The 25,568-nt window shown below is 45.4% G+C and overlaps 1 protein-coding gene and 2 long non-coding RNA genes across 6 annotated transcripts in view; 2 read left to right on the top strand and 1 right to left on the bottom strand.

The window, feature by feature from the left end:
• LOC308583396 overlaps positions 1 to 25,568 on the top strand; it is a 443,390-nt gene that overhangs the window by 196,607 nt on the left and 221,215 nt on the right. The window lies entirely within an intron of this gene.
• TMEM63B (transmembrane protein 63B) overlaps positions 1 to 25,568 on the bottom strand; it is an 84,034-nt gene that overhangs the window by 55,048 nt on the left and 3,418 nt on the right. The window lies entirely within an intron of this gene.
• LOC308583399 overlaps positions 12,312 to 25,568 on the top strand; it is a 41,553-nt gene continuing 28,296 nt past the window's right edge. Inside the window, exon 1 of the long non-coding RNA XR_014006198.1 lies at positions 12,312 to 12,365. This is a non-coding gene — a long non-coding RNA (uncharacterized lncRNA). The remainder of the gene's footprint in view (positions 12,366 to 25,568) is intronic.

Genomic DNA, 25,568 nt, shown 5'->3' with positions numbered 1-25,568 from the left:
AATACTGAACACTCCTAATTTATTCTGACTGACTGAGCATAGACATATGTCAATCGTTGTTCTCAGGAGAAGCCAGTGTCAGGAAACCTACCTTAAAACTCTGAATGCCCTTTGGCAAACAGTAAGGACACAAGTGATTCTTTCAATGTATTTGGGCAGGCGGTTTCAGCCCACACCAGTGTACACCTTTCTCAAGATCACTCCCAGTACGCCTTCTGTGCTAGAGGATTGTGCTAGTAGCACAGGATAAAATGTGTTTAAAACCTGTACTCCTATGAAATGCTTCCTCATGACTGATGGCATAGCTGTAAGCCATTGTCCCTTGTTTCAGATAATGTCTTAATTTTTTAAAATCCAATCAGCCCTTGGGTTAAAAAAAAGGAAGAAAAATGTGTATTTTAAGATAAAATGCCATCAGAATGCACACACTAAGAAGCATTATCTAAACACATCTTTTATCATAAATATATATATATATACTGTATTTAAATGCAACTTTTAATGCAGATTTTAAATAAAATAAAATGCAGATTAATACAGAAACAGGATGCAACAGTCTTGTGAATGAGCATGCGAAATTAGCATGGGCTGTAAATAGATTGTCCATCTCTATTTCACCCCTGACCAGTCAGTCAAGGAGCTCACTGAATAGGCCTTGATAAGTCACGTGTTTTTCCACCTCGCTGACAAACTCACTGATAACCTAATGGTGTCCCACCCTTTGCTCCTTGGAGAAAGAGCAGGATAAAAGTGTGAAAAAATATTATATATCCTTGCTCACCAGGAAATAATTCCCCCCCCCCTTTTTACAATTCTACGATGCGGAAACCCACTAGCCACAAATTGATAAAGGGATAAAGGGTGCATACAATCTCCAACAGAGGTGCTACCTGGTTTACTTGACCTGTTTAATGGTATCACTAATGTTACACTGCTTAATGTGGTGCGTAATGCCATGATTAGCAATGGATGGCATGTTCCATGAAACTGCACAGGATTCAGACAAGTGATAGACCTATGGCTGTTTTAACTTAGGCCATCACTGTTTTCTTATGCAGTGGAAACAGGAAGCAGTAGACAGAGCTTAACTGGCACAGGCAGTGGGAATGCTGGCTAGCTTGTTTGAGAAACACTAGGTTAAATAGGACGGAGCTCTTAAAGAGAAAATCCAGACCTCCACAAAGTAAGCTGTAGGCTATATTAAGACTAGCCACACTCAGAGATGGAAAAATACACCGGTCCACGTCAAAGGGAGGAACTCATTGCAGTGGGCCAGGTTTGTTTACAGTCTATTCCTGTCACTCTAATCTTGCCACAGCCCTAGGAATAAGCAGAAGGGGTGGAATTTCACACCTGGCAGGCTGCCTTCGTTTATCCCAGCACCTTGCAAGAGTATGCAAATGCTCCAGCAGACTTCTAGGGAGCAGGTTCCACCAATGAGCATGCAGAAGAATGGAATCCAGACTCAGGCTACTAGAGGTCAAGGGACCAGATTCTTCCTTAAGAGCTGCCATGAAGCAGAGTCATTTATCATGGCCTTTGAAGGGTACAGCAGGCAGTAATGAGTTTAAACTGCAAGAAGGATTAATTGATTGTCAAGAAATTCTTCCTGAAGGGGGGGAGGTTGAGTAATGGAGCAAACTATACTTGAAAAAAAACACCCTTCTAAACCAGGACTGTAAACCACTGTATAATGTTTACTTACGGGCATAGATCTTATATAGTTTTTTTTTTTTTTAATGATCTTTATTGGTTTTACAAATTTTACAAATTTCGCCATCATAATACATAGCTTATTTCTTTTTACCTTAATGCTTTAACTCTAACAAGTTTGTACTTCCCTCCCTCCTTCTTCTGGTTTCTCTATAGTTTCTTTATCTTTATGCATTTGTCCTGTTTACATTCTATGTATACTTAATACTATGAAGTAGTACTATTCAAAATTTCGTTAATGTACATCCTTCAATTGTTGTAATATATTTGTTCAATGTTCTTAAGTCCAAACCAAATGATTTTTAATAAACCTTATGAGGTCTATTGCAGTCCCGCGAGTCTTTATTTTTGTATACCGTATTTTGCGCCCCATAAGACGCTCCGGCCCATAAGACGCACCTAGTTTTTTGGGGGGGAAATAAAGGAAAAAAATTATTTCCCCCCCAGGCGTGGGGCTGGGGCAGCCCGAGCTTCCCCCAACCCCAGCCCGCAAACAGGCAGCTCTCTGCAAGCCGTGGGAGCCCAGCGGTGGTTCCCGCTGCTTGCGGAGAGATCCGCGAAGCCTGCCGGCGCTGGGATCAGCGCGGGCAGGCTTCGGGATGCCTGCAACTCTCCCCAAGCAGCGGGAACGTTCCCGCTGCTTGCGGAGAGATCCGCGAAGCCTGCCGGCGCTGGGATCAGCGCGGGCAGGCTTCGGGATGCCTGCAACTCTCCCCAAGCAGCGGGAACGTTCCCGCTGCTTGCGGAGAGATCCGCGAAGCCTGCCGGCGCTGGGATCAGCGCGGGCAGGCTTCGGGATGCCTGCAACTCTCCCCAAGCAGCGGGAACGTTCCCGCTGCTTGCGGAGAGATCCGCGAAGCCTGCCGGCGCTGGGATCAGCGCGGGCAGGCTTCGGGATGCCTGCAACTCTCCCCAAGCAGCGGGAACGTTCCCGCTGCTTGCGGAGAGATCCGCGAAGCCTGCAGGCGCTGGGATCAGCGCGGGCAGGCTTCGGGATGCCTGCAACTCTCCCCAAGCAGCGGGAACGTTCCCGCTGCTTGCGGAGAGATCCGCGAAGCCTGCCGGCGCTGGGATCAGCGCGGGCAGGCTTCGGGATGCCTGCAACTCTCCCCAAGCAGCGGGAACGTTCCCGCTGCTTGCGGAGAGATCTGCGAAGCCTGCAGGCGCTGGGATCAGCGCGCGCAGGCTTCGGGATGCCTGCAACTCTCCCCAAGCAGCGGGAACGTTCCCGCTGCTTGCGGAGAGATCCGCGAAGCCTGCCGGCGCTGGGATCAGCGCGGGCAGGCTTCGGGATGCCTGCAACTCTCCCCAAGCAGCGGGAACGTTCCCGCTGCTTGCGGAGAGATCCGCGAAGCCTGCCGGCGCTGGGATCAGCGCGGGCAGGCTTCGGGATGCCTGCAACTCTCCCCAAGCAGCGGGAACGTTCCCGCTGCTTGCGGAGAGATCCGCGAAGCCTGCCGGCGCTGGGATCAGCGCGGGCAGGCTTCGGGATGCCTGCAACTCTCCCCAAGCAGCGGGAACGTTCCCGCTGCTTGCGGAGAGATCCGCGAAGCCTGCAGGCGCTGGGATCAGCGCGGGCAGGCTTCGGGATGCCTGCAACTCTCCCCAAGCAGCGGGAACGTTCCCGCTGCTTGCGGAGAGATCCGCGAAGCCTGCCGGCGCTGGGATCAGCGCGGGCAGGCTTCGGGATGCCTGCAACTCTCCCCAAGCAGCGGGAACGTTCCCGCTGCTTGCGGAGAGATCTGCGAAGCCTGCAGGCGCTGGGATCAGCGCGCGCAGGCTTCGGGATGCCTGCAACTCTCCCCAAGCAGCGGGAACGTTCCCGCTGCTTGCGGAGAGATCCGCGAAGCCTGCCGGCGCTGGGATCAGCGCGGGCAGGCTTCGGGATGCCTGCAACTCTCCCCAAGCAGCGGGAACGTTCCCGCTGCTTGCGGAGAGATCCGCGAAGCCTGCCGGCGCTGGGATCAGCGCGGGCAGGCTTCGGGATGCCTGCAACTCTCCCCAAGCAGCGGGAACGTTCCCGCTGCTTGCGGAGAGATCCGCGAAGCCTGCCGGCGCTGGGATCAGCGCGGGCAGGCTTCGGGATGCCTGCAACTCTCCCCAGGAAGCGGGAATGTTCCCGCTGCTTGCGGAGAGATCCGCGAAGCCTGCCGGCGCTGGGATCAGCGCGGGCAGGCTTCGGGATGCCTGCAACTCTCCCCAAGCAGCGGGAACGTTCCCGCTGCTTGCGGAGAGATCCGCGAAGCCTGCCGGCGCTGGGATCAGCGCGCGCAGGCTTCGGGATGCCTGCAACTCTCCCCAAGCAGCGGGAATGTTCCCGCTGCTTGCGGAGAGATCCGCGAAGCCTGCCGGCGCTGGGATCAGCGCGGGCAGGCTTCGGGATGCCTGCAACTCTCCCCAAGCAGCGGGAACGTTCCCGCTGCTTGCGGAGAGATCCGCGAAGCCTGCAGGCGCTGGGATCAGCGCGCGCAGGCTTCGGGATGCCTGCAACTCTCCCCAAGCAGCGGGAACGTTCCCGCTGCTTGCGGAGAGATCCGCGAAGCCTGCCGGCGCTGGGATCAGCGCGGGCAGGCTTCGGGATGCCTGCAACTCTCCCCAAGCAGCGGGAACGTTCCCGCTGCTTGCGGAGAGATCCGCGAAGCCTGCAGGCGCTGGGATCAGCGCGCGCAGGCTTCGGGATGCCTGCAACTCTCCCCAAGCAGCGGGAACGTTCCCGCTGCTTGCGGAGAGATCCGCGAAGCCTGCCGGCGCTGGGATCAGCGCGGGCAGGCTTCGGGATGCCGGCAACTCTCCCCAAGCAGCGGGAGCATTCCCGCTGCTTGGGGAGAGGTCCGCGAAGCCTGGAGAGCGAGAGGGGTCGGTGCGCACCTACCGCTCTCGCTCTCCAGGCTTCAGCGAAAGCCTGCATTCGCCCCATAAGACGCACCCACATTTCCCCTTCATTTTTGGAGGGGGAAAAGTGCGTCTTATAGGGCGAAAAATACGGTAGTTCTTTTCTATGTATGTTGTAAATTTCTGATCTTATATAGTTTTAACATCTGCCAGTATTACTATTTTACAATTTAAGGTAATAAATAATAATAATAATAATAATAATAATAATAATAATAATAATAATAATAATAATAATAAATTATTTATACCCTGGCCATCAGGCTGGGATTCCCCAACCACTCTGGGTGGCTCCCAACAGAATATTAAAAACACAATAAAACATCAAACATTAAAAACTTCCCTAAACAAGGCTGCTTTCAGATGTCTTATAAAATTCAGATAGTTGTTTATTTCCTTGACATCTAATGGGAGGGCATTCCACAGGGCAGGCACCACCACTGAGAACACCCTCAATTTTAAATTGGTGATTTATTGTAATTGATTATTGATGTAATGTGATAATCGGATGATTTGCAATTGTTAGTGGCTCTGGAATCTTCAGGGTTGAAGAGTAGGGTATAAGATGTATGTAAATTAATGAATAATCTCTTTCACATAATTAGAGGGCATTCAAAGACACAGAGGGTAGTTTAAAAATAAATCATTTTCACAAGTAAATTGATCTCTGAAATTCATTGCCAGAGGAAATGGGGATGGCAAATGGCATAGTTGGATGTTTAAAAATAAATTTAAAAAGCTTGTCTACCTGAGAAGGTAGCCCATCTCGGAGAAGGAAAACTCTGATCCTAAACCTCCACTGCCTTGCAGGATATTTTTGAGAGAAGAAAATGCTTAGGAGTTAACCCTACACAAATCTGGAGTGTAGTCCCTAAGATGGTTGGATCCCTTGTACTCCTCCTCCTGGCAACTCCTGCAGTCAAGCTGATGCCAAATGTATTGCTCTGCTGCCCAGGACATCTATACACACTGCCCAGGCTTCAGCCCCAGGGAGGTCACTTTGGTGTTGCTAACACAGCAGTTTGACTTCACCTAGGACAGGGGGAGACAACCTAAGGTCCATGGCCCACAGGGGCTGTTTAACTGGTCATGAGCCACCCCTGAACCGAGCTGTCCGTTTGGCGAGTCCCCATGTGCTGTGCTAAACCAGGACGGGAACTCGTTTCCGCAGCCCCGGAAATTGCATCTGCACAGGTGCCAGAAATCACAGGTGCGCGCGTTCATGCAGGCACATGAGCTCATGCAGTGTGCAATCCAGCCCACAGAGGGATCTCTGCTGGAGTGAACCGACTCAGGCGAGGTAAACCTTGCTGACCCCTGACTTAGGAAGTGCACTCCATTGTCTCGAGATATATGGATGCCACCAACTTTGTAAACTCCTCCCTCCCTCTCTCTCTATTTGTGCATGTGTAAGTGAGTGAATAAGAGAGAAAGAGCTCTCCTGTTTTATCAGTGTTAAAATAGCCAGAAGAAATCTAGAAGGGTTTTTAAAATTCACCTGTGGAGTTACTTATTAGCTTAATTTCTTTTCCAATATCACTTTTCTCATGTGAGCCAGTTGCCCAGTTTTGAATATTTGAGAAAGAAGGATGTGCCCGTGATGAAGATAGGATGTTTAAACTTCTGCATGCCATAACAAATAGTGAAAAACCATGGCAAAAACTCTTCTGTGTGGTCTGTGAAAGATGTGTCATAGCTACATATAGCATTTTTTTATTGTTTTTGTAATTCACAATCCCATACCTATAACCTGCTTCTTGATGGCGCAGGGTAAAACACACACACACACACACACACACACACACACACACTTTTAAATCCCAACTCCTTCATCACCCCACCTTTGAGGTCTAGCTACAGCCATGGGAAAAAGAAAGTACGCCCTTTTTGAATTCTGTGGTTTTACATATCAGGACATAACAGCAATCATTTGTTCCTACCTTGTCACCTTTTCTGCTTCGAATAGCATTCTCCTACTCATGCAAATACATAGCAATAATTATTACAGTGTCTTGATGGTGAGAAAGTGATACAGATCATATTTTGCATAGGCCTTCAGTTATTTGAACCAAGAAAACAACAAGGGAGGGAGATGGAATTGGCATTCTGGAGAATGAGAACTCCCTGCCCCTCCTTTTTTATGGCAGAAAGCGCCAATAAATTCTACATCAAAACACTGACATCCTCCCTGCCCAGCCCCTCCTAAGAGGTGATAAGATTCAGTTCAATAGCTTGTGCTAGAACAAGAGGAAGCAAATCATTCAGCGTGAAGGAACACTTGGAAAAGTGTGAATTGTGCCAGACTGTTGCACAAAGGTGCATGTTTTAAATCAGGAGGTTGGCTGGGGGTTGGGAGAAAAGCATCATTTGCAGGCATACAGGAGGGAAAATGGCTTGCTTAATTTATGCTGCATACTTACTCCCTTGCTCCAGTGAGCTCCAGGGAGTTTGTCCCCTGTCTCTGCAGACCTGCCATAGCCTTGCCCACTCATACTTGACATCACCATACTGCCTTAGGCAGACAGGGCTTCTTGGAACAGAAATCATTAGGTAAAGGGCTGCCTAAATTGGAGTCACATGTTTGGATAAAAACAGGACTGCCAGCTAAGTCCACAATCCTAGCCCCGTTTACCTGGGGGTAACCCCACTGAATTCGAAAGGGCTTGTTTTTGAGTAGGATTGCACTGTGCATTATCCAACTGCAAGCTGGATTTGGGCCACATCTTTATGAGGTCTGCACATATATGCTGCATAAGATGCAAACTAATCCAGGAGATGCAGAGTTAATTCCCCTCAACCCCACTGCAACGCCATTTGTATAATTTCCCATGAAAGATTCAAACTGACAGTTCTCAGGACCGCTCATCTGCTATGACCATTAATTAAGATGTATTATCATTACAATCTTTAAAAGCCCAATAGGGGAAAGACAATCTCTCACAAATGTTCTTCGGGGGGGGGGGGGTTTGCAGGATTAATTGACACGCATAAACTAGCATAATTTCACAAGTGGAGACTTTGCATATCACTATTTAAATGCAAGACGACCTTGCCTATTGTACATTACTCCCTGAATTTGTGGCCTTAAACACAGAAGACGATAAATAAAAACAAACCGTTACTCATTGGTTATTTACATGCAGTGATGTGCCAGCAATTCTCTTTTCAATTTCTTCTGCAGCAAGGTACTATTATTTCAGGTAGCAAAATGCCCAAGGCCAGTTCTAATCATTGCTATGCATCAATATCTCGATTTTGCCAGAGATTAAACAAAAATCCCCAGAAGGCAAAAGTGTGCGTGTGTGTCAGGTTGCAGAAATGGCAAAACAAGGAATGCATGCACACAACTTTGTTGTCTTTTGAGTCCAATTGCATATAGATACACGATGTGCTTCTAATTCAAGGCCACAAATTATCCAATTCCAAGAGAGGGATTTCAGCTTTCAGCTAACATGACCCCCAAAAACCTTCACAAAAACAAACCAACACATTCACACGCTTACCCTGCAGTGCAGACATGCCCAAACCAAAGGCATAAAAATAACAATATCTGATTTAGGTAATTTATTTATAATGGCTCCTTGACAGCTAATTGCAATGGGATTACATCAATTTTATTGAACTGTCTTTGAGAGCGTTTGCATTTAAGACCACTGCAATAAAAAGTAGCAATTTATATAGTGTTTTAGAATATTTAAAGCCTATCACATATAGTACAGTGTTACTATCATATTGCTATAATCATATTGCTATAATCATTACAACCCCCTGTAATATAGGCTGATAATTATCCCCATGTTGCAAATGGTGGTTATGTGGGGAGGAGGAAAGAGAAAAGCGGCCGATTATTTATTTCATAAAATTTACATACCATTTGATTATAGGGGGGACTCAAAGTGGGTTACAAAAAAGATAAAACAATAAAATTAGCACTATAAAATCTACAACCATAATTTAAAGCCTACAGGAAGTTAAATCCACCATAGGATAGACTAAAACAAATTAAAACTCATAAAAACTTCCTAACTTTTATTTTATGATTAAAATCCGGATAGGCTCGTCTAAACAGGAATATCTTTAGCAGGTGCCAAAAAGAATACAGTGAAGGCGCCTGCCTGATATCAATAGGCAGGGAGTTCCAAAGTGTCTGTGCTGCCACACTAAATGATCCAAGTTCTTACAGATGCGGTGAGTTCCTACTGATGCCTAACACCAGTGTAAGGGCCTTTTCAGTGGTGGCATGGGGCTCTCAATTTTGTTTTCTTTCATCCTACAAAAGACCACCATACACCAGTCTTTTAGAAAGATTCTGAAGCTAGGCCCTATCCTAATGAAATGGTTACTGATTTGGAGTGTCTTGAACGGGCAGCTTGTAAAATTATTATTATTGCCAAAAACAATCAGACATGGGGAACGGTGCTTGTGGGGTTTTCTGTCTTTTGTGCAAGAAATAATTTGACTGACCTTAGGTGCTATGCATCTCAACTTGGCTCTGTCTGAAGTAGCAAAATGTCCTGGGCTGACCATGCAGACAGCCTATTATTGAGGCATGCTCAGTGATATGGATAAATTGGGAAAGTGGATTTTATATTCTGGGCTGGGTGGGTGCTTTATTGTTTCCTGGTTATTAAGCTTTTAATGCTGGTGCACTTGTGGAAATATTTTGTATTTTGGAATATATATATATATATATATATATATTTGCTTTCGTAGATTTTCACGGGTAGATTTTCTCGTCGAAACGTCGCCTAGACACCCCAACTCTTACACGGGAAGATACCCGAAAACACCAAAACCTGCATATATTTGCTTTCGTAGATTTTCACGGGTATAGGAATGCAGGTTTTGGTGTCTTCGGGTGTCTTCCCGTGTAAGAGTTGGGGTGTCTAGGCGACGTTTCGACGAGGTCTCACTCGTCATCTTCAGGCTGGTGCTTTCGGCTTCTTGTTACTGGAACAGAGCAGGATCTCAGTGTTTGAGTTCCTATAAATACTGTTGGGGGGGTGTGGTGTATAGCCTCCAACGTTCTGGGCAGAGAGGAAGTTCCCAGGTTAGTGTGCCTTTTCTTCTTTTGTTCATTAATTACTTGAGGGATATCTTGAGTGATTTCTTGAGTGATATTCTGAGTACCACTTAGGAGGGTCATTAGGTGTGGATTAGTTGCTAAAGCTTTCGTGTCTTGACCTCTTGAGCTTGTGAAGAGTTTTTCTGAGAAGATGGCTGTACTGCAAATAGTTGTGCTCTGGCTTGGCTTCGTGTATAGGGGCGGGCTGTGGTTTTGTGCCTTGTGCCAGCCAGATCTGTGTAGGGATTGCAGGGGGGTGCAGCCTCCGGAGGTGCCACTATGGTTTGGCTACTGGATGGTGTCTGTAATTTATCTGTGGAGAGGGTCTGGGTTTGGGTCTGGTGTGGTTGATTGGAGATGGCGTTCTGTGTGCCTCTGGTTCTGGTGTCGGTTTTTGTGGGGAGGGCTAATTTCCAGATGTCTGGCAGGCGGGACGTGTCGTCACGCTTGTTCATGTTGTGAGGGTGTTTCTCTATCTCGATGGCTTCCATGATTATTCTCTTGTGGTGATGTTCCATGTTAAAGAGCAATTTGGAATCTGCAAAATTAATTTCGTGTCCTGTTTCTTTCATGTGTTGGTAAAGAGAGGAAGTTTTTTCTTCTTTTTTGACGGCATTCTTGTGTTCTGCGATACGTGCATTTATTCGTCTGTTTGTTTGTCCAATGTACGTGGCTGGGCAGACTTTGCAGGGTATTTCATAGACCCCTTGGTTTTCTAACTGGATTTTATCTTTGGGGTTTCTGAGGATATTGCCCAGAACGTTGGAGGCTATACACCACACCCCCCCAACAGTATTTATAGGAACTCAAACACTGAGATCCTGCTCTGTTCCAGTAACAAGAAGCCGAAAGCACCAGCCTGAAGATGACGAGTGAGACCTCGTCGAAACGTCGCCTAGACACCCCAACTCTTACACGGGAAGACACCCGAAGACACCAAAACCTGCATATATATATATATATATATATATATATATATATATATGGTGCTGCTCAGAAAAGCAGGCTATAACTATTTTAAATAAATACATAAATTAGTAATTTCATGGCAGAAGCAAGATTTGAACCAGGGATCTTTTCGCTTAGAGCCCCAGCCTCTTAGCCACTAGGCTACATCACTTGCCCATTACAGGCATAATTGCACTCTTCTTTTTGCAGAGCAGATCCTTGCTCATTGAACAAAGATTTAATGGGCTCCAAGTAGCTACTTGAGAAAAATGTGGAATAGATGATAGACAAAAGCCCAGCTGCTCAGAATATATGGGAAATTGCCTTGAGACATTAAATCAGCCGACAGAATCTCTGTGCCTTTGTATAGGATTGGTATGTAGTGCAAATGTCATGTTTGTTTCTCATCTCATGAGCATCACCCAGAAGAAGCGACCAACAGCATTGTCCCACAAAAGATAAAACTGAGGGTGTGCTTTGCTCAAACAAACAGGAAAGCCCCAAGTAAATGTATTTAGTATCAGGATGCCAGACTGACCTTCCAGTTTCTAAAAGTGCTTCAAGTCAGGCAGTCAAAGACTACTGAACCAGTATGAAGGACTTCACTTCAATGAAGCTCAATAAAAGTAAACTCTATAATGCTGAACGAGCTTGCTTGTGTCTTGTGGGCCTTATAGATGGTCACTATGGAGGACAGGGATGGTTCCAGGTAAGCAGAAAAGTGCAGATACAGGCTTAAATTTAAAAATTGGACTCTGGGATATTGCAGGCTTGTGTACATAATTTCAGCACTGACACTTTTAAAAGAAGTGACTATAGTTTGCATAGAATCTCTGCATGGAAAGTGTTTCTCCATCTAGCCAAAGGTTACCAGATTTTTTGTAATAAATCCGGGGACACTTTTCAACTTCCTACTAAATAGATGGATTTTGTCAGGGGACTGATTTGTAAATCTGGGGCTGTCCCTGGGAAATGGGGATGTCTGGTAACTTTAATTTAGCCCAGGCTTCCTCAAACCCGGCCCTCAAGATGTTTTTGGCCTACAACTCTCATGATCCCTAGCTAGGAGGACCAGTGGTCAGGGATGAAGGGAATTGTAGTCTCAAAACATCTGGAGGGCCAAATTTGAGGAAGCCTGATCTAGCCCAACATAGCTCATTCTCCAGGGTCTCAGACTGTGGTTGCTCCCATTCATTTGCCTGTTACCTGGCCTTTATTTTTAAACTGGAGATGTTAGGGATTTCATTTGACATCATCTGTGCTTGGCTGTCAGATGTTACACTACTGCTGGCATCATTGGAAGAGTGTATGCTTTGCCTGTGGATGGTCTTAAATGAAGAAGAAGAAGAAGAAGAGTTTGGATTTGATATCCCGCCTTTCACTCCCTTTAAGGAGTCTCAAAGCGGCTAACATTCTCCTTTCCCTTCCTCCCCCACAACAAACACTCTGTGAGGTGAGTGGGGCTGAGAGACTTCAAAGAAGTGTGACTGGCCCAAGGTCACCCAGCAGCTGCATGTGGAGGAGCGGAGACACGAACCCGGTTCCCCACGTGTAGTGGTTAAGAGCGGTAGCCTCGTAATCTGGGGAACCGGGTTCGTGTCTCCGCTCCTCCACATGCAGCTGCTGGGTGACCTTGGGCCAGTCACACTTCTTTGAAGTCTCTCAGCCCCACTCACCTCACAGAGTGTTTGTTGTGGGGGAGGAAGGGAAAGGAGAATGTTAGCCGCTTTGAGACTCCTTAAAGGGAGTGAAAGGCGGGATATCAAATCCAAACTCTTCTTCTTCTTCTTCTTCATTTAAGACCATCCACAGGCAAAGCATACACTCTTCCAATGATGCCAGCAGTAGTGTAACATCTGACAGCCAAGCACAGATGATGTCAAATGAACCCAGTTGTTAATAACGTTAACTTCTATTAGGTCTGCAGAAAACATCACAGACAACTTTAGTAAGGCTTTCATTGCACGGTCCCGCTTTGTGTTACTGTCACAAAGTGCAGAAACATGGTTCGAATGAACTACCATTGCAGTATGCAACTAATTTTCCCCATTCCAAATGGCCTAAATCAATCCATTAAAACCCACAGTCCGAATATGTTTATTAATAAGTAATTTAGGGTTCAGTTGGAGGGAGACCTGAAAGGACATCTCGTGAATAACAAAGTGACCGTGATTCAGCAGTGCAGAACTGTTGCAACAATTGCCACATTTGTGCTGGCTTGGTAGAGAGAAAGAAATGTATCGTTGACTCAAAAAGCAACAGTACTGTTCCATTCCTGCACTCGGTGTTATTTCTAATTTGCACACTTTAATAAAGGAGGTTCAGAAAAGAAGAGGAACAAAACTGATAAGAGAGGTGCCCAGAAAACATGGCTTGGGAACCAGTGAATCTGAATGAAAATAGTTGAGAAATACTCACTGGATTTTTATTATTATTATTAGAATCTGCTTAGAAGCAGTTTTATCCTATTCTTCAACTGAAAAGGCTTCCAGAGCAGTTTACAGATTTTTTTTTTTAACAACCCACACACAAACACATCCTTTATCTATAATGGTGGATGTGGAGCAGCACAATGTTTTACACAGAGCTAATCCAGCACCACTACCCCATGGGAAAGGTACCATGTGCTACATGACTTATGAAACAGATACTGACACAGCAATTACTTTGCTTTGTGAGAAAGTAGAGAAACATGTGCACTGTATACGCCTTGGACAAATCTAAAACTTCCCACAGCTCCCACAAAGGGGGGGAAGTAGTGGGTTCTAAAGCACAAAAAGGGAACCTGTTGCTCTCCAGATGTTGCTGGTCTACATCGGAAGGGCCAGAGGTTCCCCACCGCTTTGCTAAAGGAAATAAAGAGAGTTATAGCAAGTTAAGGAGAGCTATGGCTCCTGGATGTGGGTGGCGCTGTGGTCTAAACCACAGAGCCAAGGGCTTGCTGATCAGAAGGTCAGCGGTTCGAATCCCCGCGACAGGGCGAGCTCCCATTGCTCAGTCCCAGCTCCTGCCAACCTAGCAGTTCAAAAGCACGTCAAAGTGCAAGTAGATAAATGGGTACTGCTCCGGCAGGAAGGGAAACGGCATTTCTGTGCGCTGCTCTGGTTCGCCAGAATCAGCTTAGTCATGCTGGCCACATGACCCAGAAGCTGTATGCCGGCTCCCTCAAAAAATAAAGCGAGATGAGCGCCGCAACCCCAGAGTCGTCCGTGACTGGACCTAATGGTCAGGGGTCCCTTTACCTTTACCTATGGCTCCCGGAACATCAGCCCACCACTATAGCACAGGACCTGCACATGGGTATCCTACATTTCTGCCCCTAGAAAAAAAGGGAAGGAGAAATCATGAAGATCGTCTTGGATACATTAATAAATCAACGTGCTCTCCACTGCCGTTTGCCCATTAGTGCTTGAGCAGATTTGAAGCTAAATGCTTCAAAGAGCTTCAAGAACAGATTCCAGGGCCTCTGAGTGAAAAGGATGTATGAAAAAAAAGGGACTGGTTTGAAATAGGCAAGTGGGGCAGGGGAATAGAAAGGGGGTTGGAAACGAGGGGGCGGGGGAGGATTTCTGAATGGCTATTTACAACTTAGAACAAAGAGGAAAGAGTTGCTCTGGCTGTTTACTCAGAATATGGGTGAAGTATTGCTTTGAAATGACAAGTAGGCAAATTTAGGGTTCAGAGTTGTGTCAGGAGGGGTACTGGATCTCTTTCAGCTAGGACTGTAACTCATAGGCTGTGATGACTGAGAAAGACAAGTCAAACAGGAATTTACTTGAACTCGGGTAAGACTTAAGTGAGAGGAAATGCTAGCCAAGCCTTCTTAGCTGCAAGGGCCAGCGGGCAGTAGGACAAGTTGCCCAAGGTGGGGGAGTCTCCTTTGTTTGGCTGTAGACTAACTGTGCATGTGACACATCATAGAGGTGACTTATAGATGACTCAGGAATATCTTGCTGTGGCTGAGGCATCTTTCCGATTAGTCACAAGGGCTCCCGGTGCTATTTGCTGATGGCTGGGGGCACTGACTAGGAGAGAGAGCACTTCATTTCAACCAGCCTTCCAGAGACAGAACACATAATTTATTCCCTTCTTTGCCTCTCCGGTGCCAAACTATCTGCAGTTGCCAAATGGAATGAGGGCCACACTGTCCAAGAAAACCACCTAGCCCCAAACCAGCTGAATATGCACCTGAGGGCAGCAGAGAATTCAAGTTTTTCCAGCAGCAAAGCTGCCCTAGGGCCTTCGGTAGCACTGCTTGCAGCCCAGGAGGCATTTTCCAAGGCATAATTAAGAAGTGTAAGGCCTCCCTTGAAGGTGATGCTTCAAGACCGGAAGCTAGAAGGGAGGCAATTTACAAAACGCACCAGATTGGTGCCTGTGTCTTTAACAGCAACAGAGAGAAGGGAGAATTTCAGCTGCCGCAACTTTGTCTTTGGACCTCAGTACTGGGAGAGGTAGACTGCGCCAAAATAATCATTTCTACACAACTGTGAAGCCCCACAATGCGCAACCTGTATACAGTACAGCATAACCCACAACATTATGTGCAACTTGTATTCATGATTTCTTATTTTCTTTGGATAATAAATTCCTCCCAGCAAGTAGACTTTGAATGATTCTGGTGACTGTTGGATGTTTTAAATTGCACTTTCAGTCTGAAATTCTATTTAATTGTATCAATTTTTAATTATTTTTTGTTCTGTGATGTAAATCACCTTGAGACATGCTGCAAAAGATGATAAATAAAGTCAGATTGTAAACAACAAATCCTTGTGGTTGTTATATGTAGGTTCTATTTATTCATTTACTGCATTTCTATCCCACCTTTTCCTCCAAGGAGCTCAAGGTAGTCTACATGGTCCGTCCCCCCCCTCCATTTAATTTCCACTAAAACTCTGTGAGGTGGAGTTTAGGCTGAGAGATTGTGACTGGTCCAAGGTCACTACCCAGTGAATTTCATTGCTGAGTGGGGATTTGAACCCTGGACTCCCAGGTCCTAGTCCAACATTCTAACCACTGTGCCACACTGGTTCTGTCACTTGCATGCAGACAAATAACGCAAATTCACTGCAGACATCTCTGGCTCATAACATATTTTTGGTATGGCCTTCAGGGCTCAGCAAGTTGATCTCCTCTGGGATAAAAGAGCAAACATTAAGTTAAAAAAAAAACAGCAGCATTTAGTGGGTCAAATGTCTACCCAGGTTACAACAGCTTTCTAGGCTGTACTTGGTTTCAATTCAGTTTCTTCTCATCTGTTGTGACTGTGAACATGTGTAGGTGTGCATGCATACACAGGCACACAATCTTGTTTTACCGACTGACTGCTTTGATCTGCAAAAGTAGCACTCTTAGAGGTGCTACATAATACTTGTTCTGCATCTGCATGTGAAAGAACTCTATCTTTTATTGTGCCAGTAAAGGTAAAGGTAAAGGTAAAGGGACTCCTATTGACATTAGGGGTCCTAGCAGGGGATGTCTGGAGAGAAGCCATTTCCTCTTCCTCTCCTCCACACCCTAAAGCCTCCCTCCCACCTTCACAATTTGCTCCAGAGGGATGAGAGACTCTTTGGAGATTAAAGGGGGAGGAACTGGGGAGAGAAGACGAAGTGGAAGCACAGTTGCAGGAGGAGAGCTCTTTTTGCAAAGTGTGGGGTGTAATCTATACATCACAACTTATATGTTTTAATGACCATGGGCAGGTCAGCTTGCTTCTGCAATTCCACTCTCCTCTGGCACGTTCATTTTGCCCAGCAACCTTAAACCAAATCAGAGCATTGGTCAGTATTGATTCTACACTAACTGGCAGTGGTTTCCCAAGGTTTTAGGTAGGAGATATTCCCAGCCCACCTGGAGATGCTGGGGATTGAACCTGGAACCATCTGCATGCAAAACAGACGTTCTACCACTGAGCTATGGCCCTTTCAAAAAAAGAGAGAAAAGAACTGTAGTCCTCCCTTGGTATCCAGTCTTGAGTACCATTTTCTCAACACATATAAAATACCACACTTCCCAGATTTCCCAGCACTCTGTTCTCATGGTGGCTGACCAGATGCCTGTGGGAAGCCTGCAAGCTGGACACGAGCGCAATTGCGCTCTGTGATTCCCAGCAACTGGTATTCAGATGCATAATGAAAACATCAGAAATCATAAAACTACTTGATAATTTCTGTGTTTGGAAACGTCCGCTTTGCTGCAGCTCAATAAAATATCTTAAGACAAACAAGCTTAATTTCCACTCAACTCTTCAGTTCAAGCCAGCAAAAGCTGGATAATTTTGAGCATAGCCCCTCCAGATAATTCTGAAGAACTACACAAAAGCTGAATTGCCAATGTAAGCACCACAGCTTATGATGCTTGCTATACAGTCGCTGATGGGAGCCTGTGACCGTCTGAGTGGTTCGGGGCATGACTGTGCATGCTACATGCATGCTTTGAAAGGCTACTTCATGGGGCTGGTGGCGGCTGCTGACGTGGTAAGGTGACTCAAGGGGAGTCTGGGTTCCTGCTGCAAGCAGAGGAGCATCTTTCCCCCAAGTCCTTCCAGCTATACATCAAACTGATAGATATGCCGGAGGGGAAAGCAAAGAGGTGACCACAATGATCCCACTGTTCTGCATTCTGCACACTGGAGGATGCAAGAGGAGCCAAGTGGGAAGGTGAGGCGAAGGAGTGAAGCCAATGGGATAATGCTGCTGACTGACAGCAAAAAAAGTGTGGCAATAGCTATGAACACAGTCAAGCAGTCGCATTGTGAAAATACTGTCTGGCTTCCCCAACTTGGTGCCCTCCAGGTGTTGGTGGACTACAACTCCTACCAGAAGCAGCACGCATGCCAATGTTCAGGGCTGATAGGAGATTTTTATTTTATTTTTAGAGTTGGTAAATTCAGGATTGGAATCAGAATATTTAATATAAAAGTAAACTACCACTAGCACTTCACCTTTTTCCTCTTCACCCTGAAAGTCCCCCAAATCTGCTCTGGTCCAGAGGGTCCTCCAGATTTTGTGGGTGAGGCAGCTGCAGGGGCAAGAAGAGGAATAGGACGTCCCACTGTGCAAGTCTGTTCTGCTCATGAATGGATAGCATTGGATATAAGTGACTGGGATAGAAATATTGGGAAGTAATCTAGGAAGCAAAATGGTGTCCCTCAGTGAAAACTATAGTGGTAATATATTATAGTTGAAATAATTACAGAGCTGTTTAGCTACATGTAAAATTAATTAGTATTCATAATTGTGCAGACCCTATGGATGAACATGAATAATTTATTTGCCTAAACATGGAGCTGCATTGATAATTGTTATAACTCTTTTGGAAAGGTCTTGATTAATTGAAATAAAAGTTACATATATGATATATTTAATTTTAGCGGAGAGGGGAGGAACCCAAAACTATGTGGAATGCTCTGTTTTCATGCTCCAGTAGCTATAGATACATGTGTAAGTTCATTTTTTATGTCATAAAATCTATTCAATTATATAATGTGACACTTAGACAAGTATACTGACATGTATGCATGCGAAGGCACTAAACGCATGACTACTTCCTCATATTCATTTGTGCTTTGCTTGCAAAAAAAGTGTTTATGCTATCATTGTTTTATAGAAGGTTTCAGCTGGTCATCTGTATTTCTGTATTTAAGATCCTGTAAAATAACAACACACACACCAAAAAACTGCATTGTATGCACATATCCATACTCTGGGGACACGTAATCAGCCACATACAGTATTTATGAACAGGTCACTAGGGAGATTCAAGGATAAATGGTGATCATTGGCAGTCATTAAGAAGCAAATCTAGGATGGAATGTCATATAACTCATCCCTCTGCTTACATGGAAGCTCCACCACAAGCTCCATTAGTAATTCATCAAAGCTAGAGAACTACAACAAAGCAGCATATTGAATCCTCCTTTCCCTTTGTTGAAGTAATATAGCAGTTGTAGAATCAGACACACTACTTCTATAGGCCAATCCTAGATATGAGTATACTCAAGGTCCCCCTTACTCATGGGCTCAGCACCAACTCTTTCACCACACAGATGGCTCAGGTCTCCTATGCAAAGGTCCTTATTCTATGCGTCTTAATTCCATGGCATCTTTTGCAGCTAAGAAGACCAACCGTACAAGTTTTGCTTAACCTGCTCTTTGCATCATAAAATAAAAACTACATTGAGTGGAGTACATATTCTATTTTTTAAAAAAAGGGGTCACCATTAATTTCTAAAACAAATTCTAATTACAAATGAGTTCTGCTCATCTCAGATGTAAACACTAATAAAAATTATGAATGAATTAGTCCTGAGTGAGACAAAAACATTTGGAATCCATTCATTTTAACTGTAGCTCTGGGACAACCTGAACAGGTCATATAACGGCTATAGGGGAAGGGGAAGAATGAGAAAGAGAGAAAACGCACAGAGTCCGGAAACATCCAGTCAGAGAATAACTTATAAGAAGAAAAGTATTTCATGGGGGCATCTTTGTGCCAGGGATGGTTTGGGTTGTCCAGTCTGCAAATAGTACTTTGCATGATGCTTGATAATACTTGATAATAATTCCAACAGCCTTCCCCCAACCTGGTGCCCTCCAAATGTTTTGGCCTGCAACTTCCATTAGCTGTGGGCAGTATGGCTGTGCTGCTAGAGGCTGATGGGAGTTGTAGTCTGAAACATCTGGAACATACCAGAGTTTGGAGTGTTAAGTTTTCTGCTGGAAAATGTAGTAAAGTTGCCCCCTCTCATTTTTCATTGCCAAGGCAATCCCAAAGCACAGGGATAAGGAATCTCCAGACTAAAGACTTAAAAGGTAAAGGACCCCTAACAGTTAAGTCCAGTCGCGAATGATTCTGGGGTTGCGGTGCTCATCTCGCTTTACTGGCCAAGGGAGCTGACTTTGTCCACAGACAGTTTTTCTGGGTCATGTGGCCAGCATGACTCAGCCACTTCTAGCAAAACCAGAGCAGTGCACAGAAACGCCGTTTTCCTTCCTGCCAGAGAGGTACCTATTTATCTACTTGGACTTTGATGTGCTTTTGAACTGCTAGGTTGGCAGGAGCTGGGACAGAGCAACAGGAGCTCACCCCATTGTGGGGATTTGAACCACCAACCTTCCAATCGGCAAGTCCTAGGCCCAGTGGTTCGACCACAGCGCCACCCACATCCCACAGCGCTAATTAGGCCTAATTCTGGCCAAACCAAAACATACATGACATCAAGTGTGAGGCAGGAAAAGGTGAGACCTGGATAGAAGAGCCGCTGAAAGCATCGCCAATAAGCTGTTTACAAAACCCCTTATGCAGCACTTCTCAAGCATCAATGATCAGCTGATTGTGAGTGCTTGGGAAGCACTGCACACACTGAACTCTATGAGGCTTACATTATCCCAATTCCAGGTGAATGGCAGGTGGGTGGCCCCACTCACTTGCCAAATTTAGTGCATATGTGGGGGGGGGGCGTAGATGGTTGGTTGCGCATGCACAGAGATGAGGTTCTGACCTGCCAGTGAGATCCAGTTCCCAACTCCTGCCATATTAGGTTGCATCAAAGTAAATACAAAATGCAAATTAAAAACAATTCTGCAGACTCCTCTGGATGCCTGGGCAAATAAGTGAGCCTTCAGCTAGCTGGCACTGAAAACTTAACAGAGCCACTGCCAGTCATCTCTCTCTTGACAAACAAATGCTAAAGCTGAGAATTCCAATCTTAGAAAAATAAACACAGCACTCACAATATTGGCTCTCATGACTACATGTGTTACAATGCAACACACTGGGCTGTAGCAGTGATCATGGGTACTTTTCTACATCTAGTGTGAAGGCTGCAACTTTACCAAGATAGGAGATTAAATCAACTTCAAAATATGGTTGAGTATTCTGGTTTGGTGCAAAGCTGGTAACAATATGTCAGCTTTGGTTACCTAGAGGCTTCTTGGTTTACTTATGGCTTGTGCAAAGGGAAAAGAAAAAGACCACCTGAATGGGCAAAAAGGCTCATACACTTCTCAGCTTTGAAAGCCGAAATATCATGCCCAAACATGGCCATACAGTCCTTCCTGCCAAAACTGGTGAATGTGAGCAAAACTACCCCACTACTCCATGAAAATGCTGACCCTTAACTTTTTGAACAAATGAAATATCAAAAATGAATCACTGGAAGATCCCTCCACTGTGAAAACTATTAATTTATTTCTACCATTTACTACATGTTTATTAGTCAACCCGTAAAAGCACTTGTCCCTTTGCCCCATGACTTTGGTAAAAACAGATTTAATAGGAGTGGAATGGACTCTTATAGCATGCCTTTCTGGCAGTGGTTCAAGCCTATAACAGTCACTCATACCAAAAAGTCAAACTCCGATTCAGTCTTTCATCCTCCACATTTTAGGCAGCCCCCCATCTTTTAAAATATGTTAAAGCATGGCATATGCATTTATTAACTGAAATGTTCACCTATCACATTTTTAAATCATAAAAAACATAGAGCGTTTAACAATAATTGTATAACTGCTTCAGAAAGTCACAGGCACTAGCCAATTAGAACAGTACATTTTAAGCTTTTGCTGCAAGCACAGAGCTGATGCTTTCAAAATCCAGCTTTAATGTGGCAAGACATGTTTGGAATAAATGTGATGAAGGAGATTCTAGTTGGCTCCGCTGCCCTAAAAATGCTGCATCTGTCTTTATGCTTAGGCCAAACACTTACCAGAGATGGGGAACCTGTGGCCCACCCCCACACCTCAATGTTGCTGGATTACAACAACACCATCCCTGACCACTGGCCATGCTGGCTGGGACTGATGGATGTTGGGAGTCCAACAACACCTGGAGGGCCACAGGTTCCCATGACTGCCTTTTTGGAAGCCTAACAATTGCACAATTGCCCCAAGGCAATAAATCCAACGCCCTTCTCATAGTATTGATGTAAACACTGGAGACTTGATGCAAAAGACCCACCCATTCTTTGCCAATATGTGCCTGTCATTTCTCTGTTTCGAGCTAGTGGGGGTGGAGTGCCAGTTGAAAATACACATGAAGTTGTATAATTCACACATGGATTCACACATGGGCATTCCCCAGTAATGTGGAAAAGCTCCCCTGAGTGTGTGAAGGTACGCTTTGATGTGTGAGGGTAGTGCCAGGATGGCCCAACTGGGGCTTTTAAAGAGAGCAGCCCAGCTGAAGGTATTCCATTCACAGCGTCAGCAGCCAATCTCAGACTCCATGGGAATCACAGACACTTCCCTCTTTCTATTTAGGAGATTTCAGCTCCTATTACTTTTTGCTGATGCAGTGTTGCACACTCCTCTGCAATAACTGCAAAACCACTTCAAGCTACAGAGCTACAGTATGACAAATCAGGCCAAGCTGTCATCTGAAAGAATTGCCAAGAGAGAAGCATTGCAAAGACTTCACAGTCAGCTCAGAAAAGCAGATTCTGACAACCAATAGTTGCCCCCCTGCTCCCACCCCCCCACTACACACCAGGGCACATGTATTTGTCCCTGAAGGTTTGTGCTTGCTGCAATGCGTAACATGCAGCAGGAGTTTAATATGTGCTAAACACCTGAATGATACATAATAGATCTGAAAGTGGAGCACTGTGCTCCTTAATACTGAATAATAGGTGTCAGAAGGCTGCACTCTCTCTCCCCCACCATGAGAGCCTTCCCAGGCCGTTGTGATTTAGTGCAAGCAAATGCAAATTTCACAACTAGATTAGATAAATTCTGTGCCATAGAAGTACTAGCACAATTAATGAAGTTAAATTCATTGCCTTGCTTGACATTCAGAATTTTTGACACATACTAAGTTTAAAGTTAGGTTGGAAAATTGCCCTGGGACAATGCAGTTACCTAGGGAGAGATTTCAGGGGAAGAGGAAAGACTGGGCACCTGGGAAACAGGAAGGAAATTAATCACAAACCAATACTTACTAGAGCCTTGGATGGGTGGAATTCCTTGGGCATTACTTTATACATAATGTTGAGCCTCAGTACTTAATATTTTACAATTACTGTATTCTTGGGAGCACTCCTGTGCTGTTTACCTGGTCCTTTGGGAGAGGTTGAGGGTGGAGTAGAACTTCAAATAGGCCAAGCACTTAAATATAGCTCAGCAGAACCAACAACCACCAGTGCCCTTGCAACCATGCAGTACCACTATCTGAACCCAACCACAGTGTTAGGATAAGTGTTACCAAAGCATGATGCTTCCAATCTTCATCCATGAAAGATGGTCCAGAATGTTACTAGTATGCTACAGAGAGATCTAGGACATAAGAGGATCCCACTCCTTCAACGCATCCCTCCACATATGTGATCCAGCAGAGGGACCAATAAGGTTTACATACGAAATCCAGACTGATAGTCAGATTGATAAGAATAATGATGTTTGGAATCCCCCAGGCAGACCTGGAGCTAAGGCACTAAAACATACACTTTTGCCTTGCCCAAGAAAGGCAAGTTGGACACTGAAAGTTATTTAGCCTTGTACCCTTGTCAGTGGGAGTAACAACTAAAGTAGACTTTTACATGGCATATTTCGTATTTAAAAACCTACCTATTGACTCAGATAAGTAAGAAATGGGTGGACTGCAATAACACCAGTCCTCTTTATAATTGGGGTGAGTGATGGATGAGAGAGTCTCTGTAGTATATGATTGCCCTAGTAAGACTTGGGGCCTGGTTAGCTCAAGCCCTCTAGGAGATGCCCAAGGCTGCAATCCTAGCTCCACTTAACTGGGAGTAATTGCCACTGAATTGAACAGGACATACTTCTGAATAGGCATAGTTAGGAGTACTGTGCTACAATTACTAGTCATCTGGCTTCACATTGTTAGCAGCCCTAGCAAGGTTGCTGTTGATGAACTCTCACCCCCAAGTACCCACCACCTCTTGGGCCCTCCAGTGGGATTGAATTCAACAGGTCTTTTAATGGTTCCATTAATGACTCTGACTAATCTCTGGAATCAGGAGACCCTTTCTGGCACTTGACAGAATTGTACTAGATCCCCCTTCTTCCTGTTTAGAGCTTATTCAGCACCTCGGTTGGAGATTTTCTTTCATTGGCTGATGGCACCATACATTCATGCTAACATACATCAGAAGCATTCACCACTGCATTGGCACAGAAACAGCAGTTGTGAATGATTGAGGCCTACTTCATTCTGACTTGTCTGGGAAAAGAGTGGAGCACTCAGCAGCCTGCTGTGAGCAGATTGCTGATCAAGTTGCTTGCATCTATTCCAGCTTGGACTCCACAACTGGAGACCTTATGCAGACTGGTTCTGGATACCTTTCAGTTCATGCAATCTGAGGATATGGACAGGATGCTCAGAAGATGGCACTTTCCCCCTTGACCCTTTTGCTTCCCAGTAAATGAGAGCTGCAATGGGGGACTGACAACTTGGGTGGTGAAGACTGTGAATGCACCCCGGAACCTTTTGTTGGGGAAACTGTACAATCCGTCTTGGAAAAATCCCTTCTTGGATCTTTCTAGCCTGTTGTCCAGAACCTGAGCTCTACAGGAATTCATCAAAGGAAACAAATGCCTCCAGAAACCATTCCACAGATTAAAGCCGTATTTGCATTTACTGAGTTATTTAAGCAAGCGTGTATCCCCAAGTGGCTGAAATGGATCAGTCCAAAGATGAGCTCATGATGGCTGGTCATGATCTCTGAACAGTCTCCAGGTCACCTCATTTCCCCTAACTTTTGAATTCCTTATATACTCTTTATTTTTCCACCTGTGGGTTAACAGAAAATGTGGGAAAGCATGAGGTTCCACAACTTTACATTTTCCTTTTTTTAAAAAAATTAAGAAACATACATAGTTTGTATTTAAAGATTTGCTGATCAGTCACGACTCCACTGATAAAGCAAAATCCTCTTGTCTTTCCACCCTGATTAACCTTATCAATAACAGTTTAGAACACCTAAAATATCCTTTCTTCAGCAGACAGCAAAAACTGGTGTGTGTGATGCAACCTCCAAGTTTGATTAAACAGCAGATGTTGACAGAAGATTTCATTAAATCTTTTGGCAAGCAAAACCAGAAACTTCTGGTTAAAGGGGTCACAGAAGTTTTGTAGCAATATAAACCACATCCACAGCCCTATATCCCACTTTTCTCCCTGTCTTGCCCTGCCCTGCCCCCTCTCCCCCCCCCACCCAAAAATGGCAAGAGTAGGACAGCAGGAACCCACATACCTGACAAGGCTTACTGGAGCTGATGCCTTGCCTGCCCTGCAAAGTGCTTGCTGCCACTTGCCCCCCTGGCTGCCACACTGCTCACGCTGCTCCATTCACCAGCCTCCTCCTCAAGCTCACTCACAGGCTTGCTGAGCAGCTCCTTGACTCCATTGCAGTGTCACTGCTGCTGTGAGCCCACTTGAGAGAGGGAGTCTGGCAGCTGCTCTACCCCTGCATGCAAGTTGGTCCCCTGCTTGTGTGTGCTGGAGAGCCACACAACTCCCTAGCCCAGGGGTGTCCAACTTCCAAGAGACTGCGATCTACCACTACTAAAAATAAACTACCCATTGGATTGACCAAAGTTGTTGAGCTTTTTTTGGTCGATCGCTGGAGATCTTGCAATAGACCAGGATCAACCAGGGACAGTTGATCGTGATCGAACGGTTGGGCAGGCCTGCCCTAGCCCATTCCATTGCTGCCACCCTGCTGCAAGGTGGAATTCTTCCATCCATCCATCCATCCATCCAGGCAGTCTTACCCAAAGTGTGGTACATGTACCCCTGGGGGTATGGGAACCCCCGTGATCGACTCCCTACTGGAGACCAATGTCCCCACTGTGGAAGGACATATGGATCCGGAACTGGGCTCCACAGTCACTTACGGACTCATTATTAAAACCATGTTTATGGAAGACAATCCTACTTGGCTATGAGCGATCGCCGAAGAAGAAGAAGAAGAAGAAGAAGAAGAAGAAGA

This window comes from Podarcis bocagei (assembly GCF_964188305.1).
Source record: "Podarcis bocagei genome assembly, chromosome: 3".
Lineage (NCBI taxonomy): Eukaryota > Metazoa > Chordata > Lepidosauria > Squamata > Lacertidae > Podarcis > Podarcis bocagei.
Note: the sequence above shows the minus strand (reverse complement) of the source record. Positions and strands in the feature narration are given on the sequence as shown.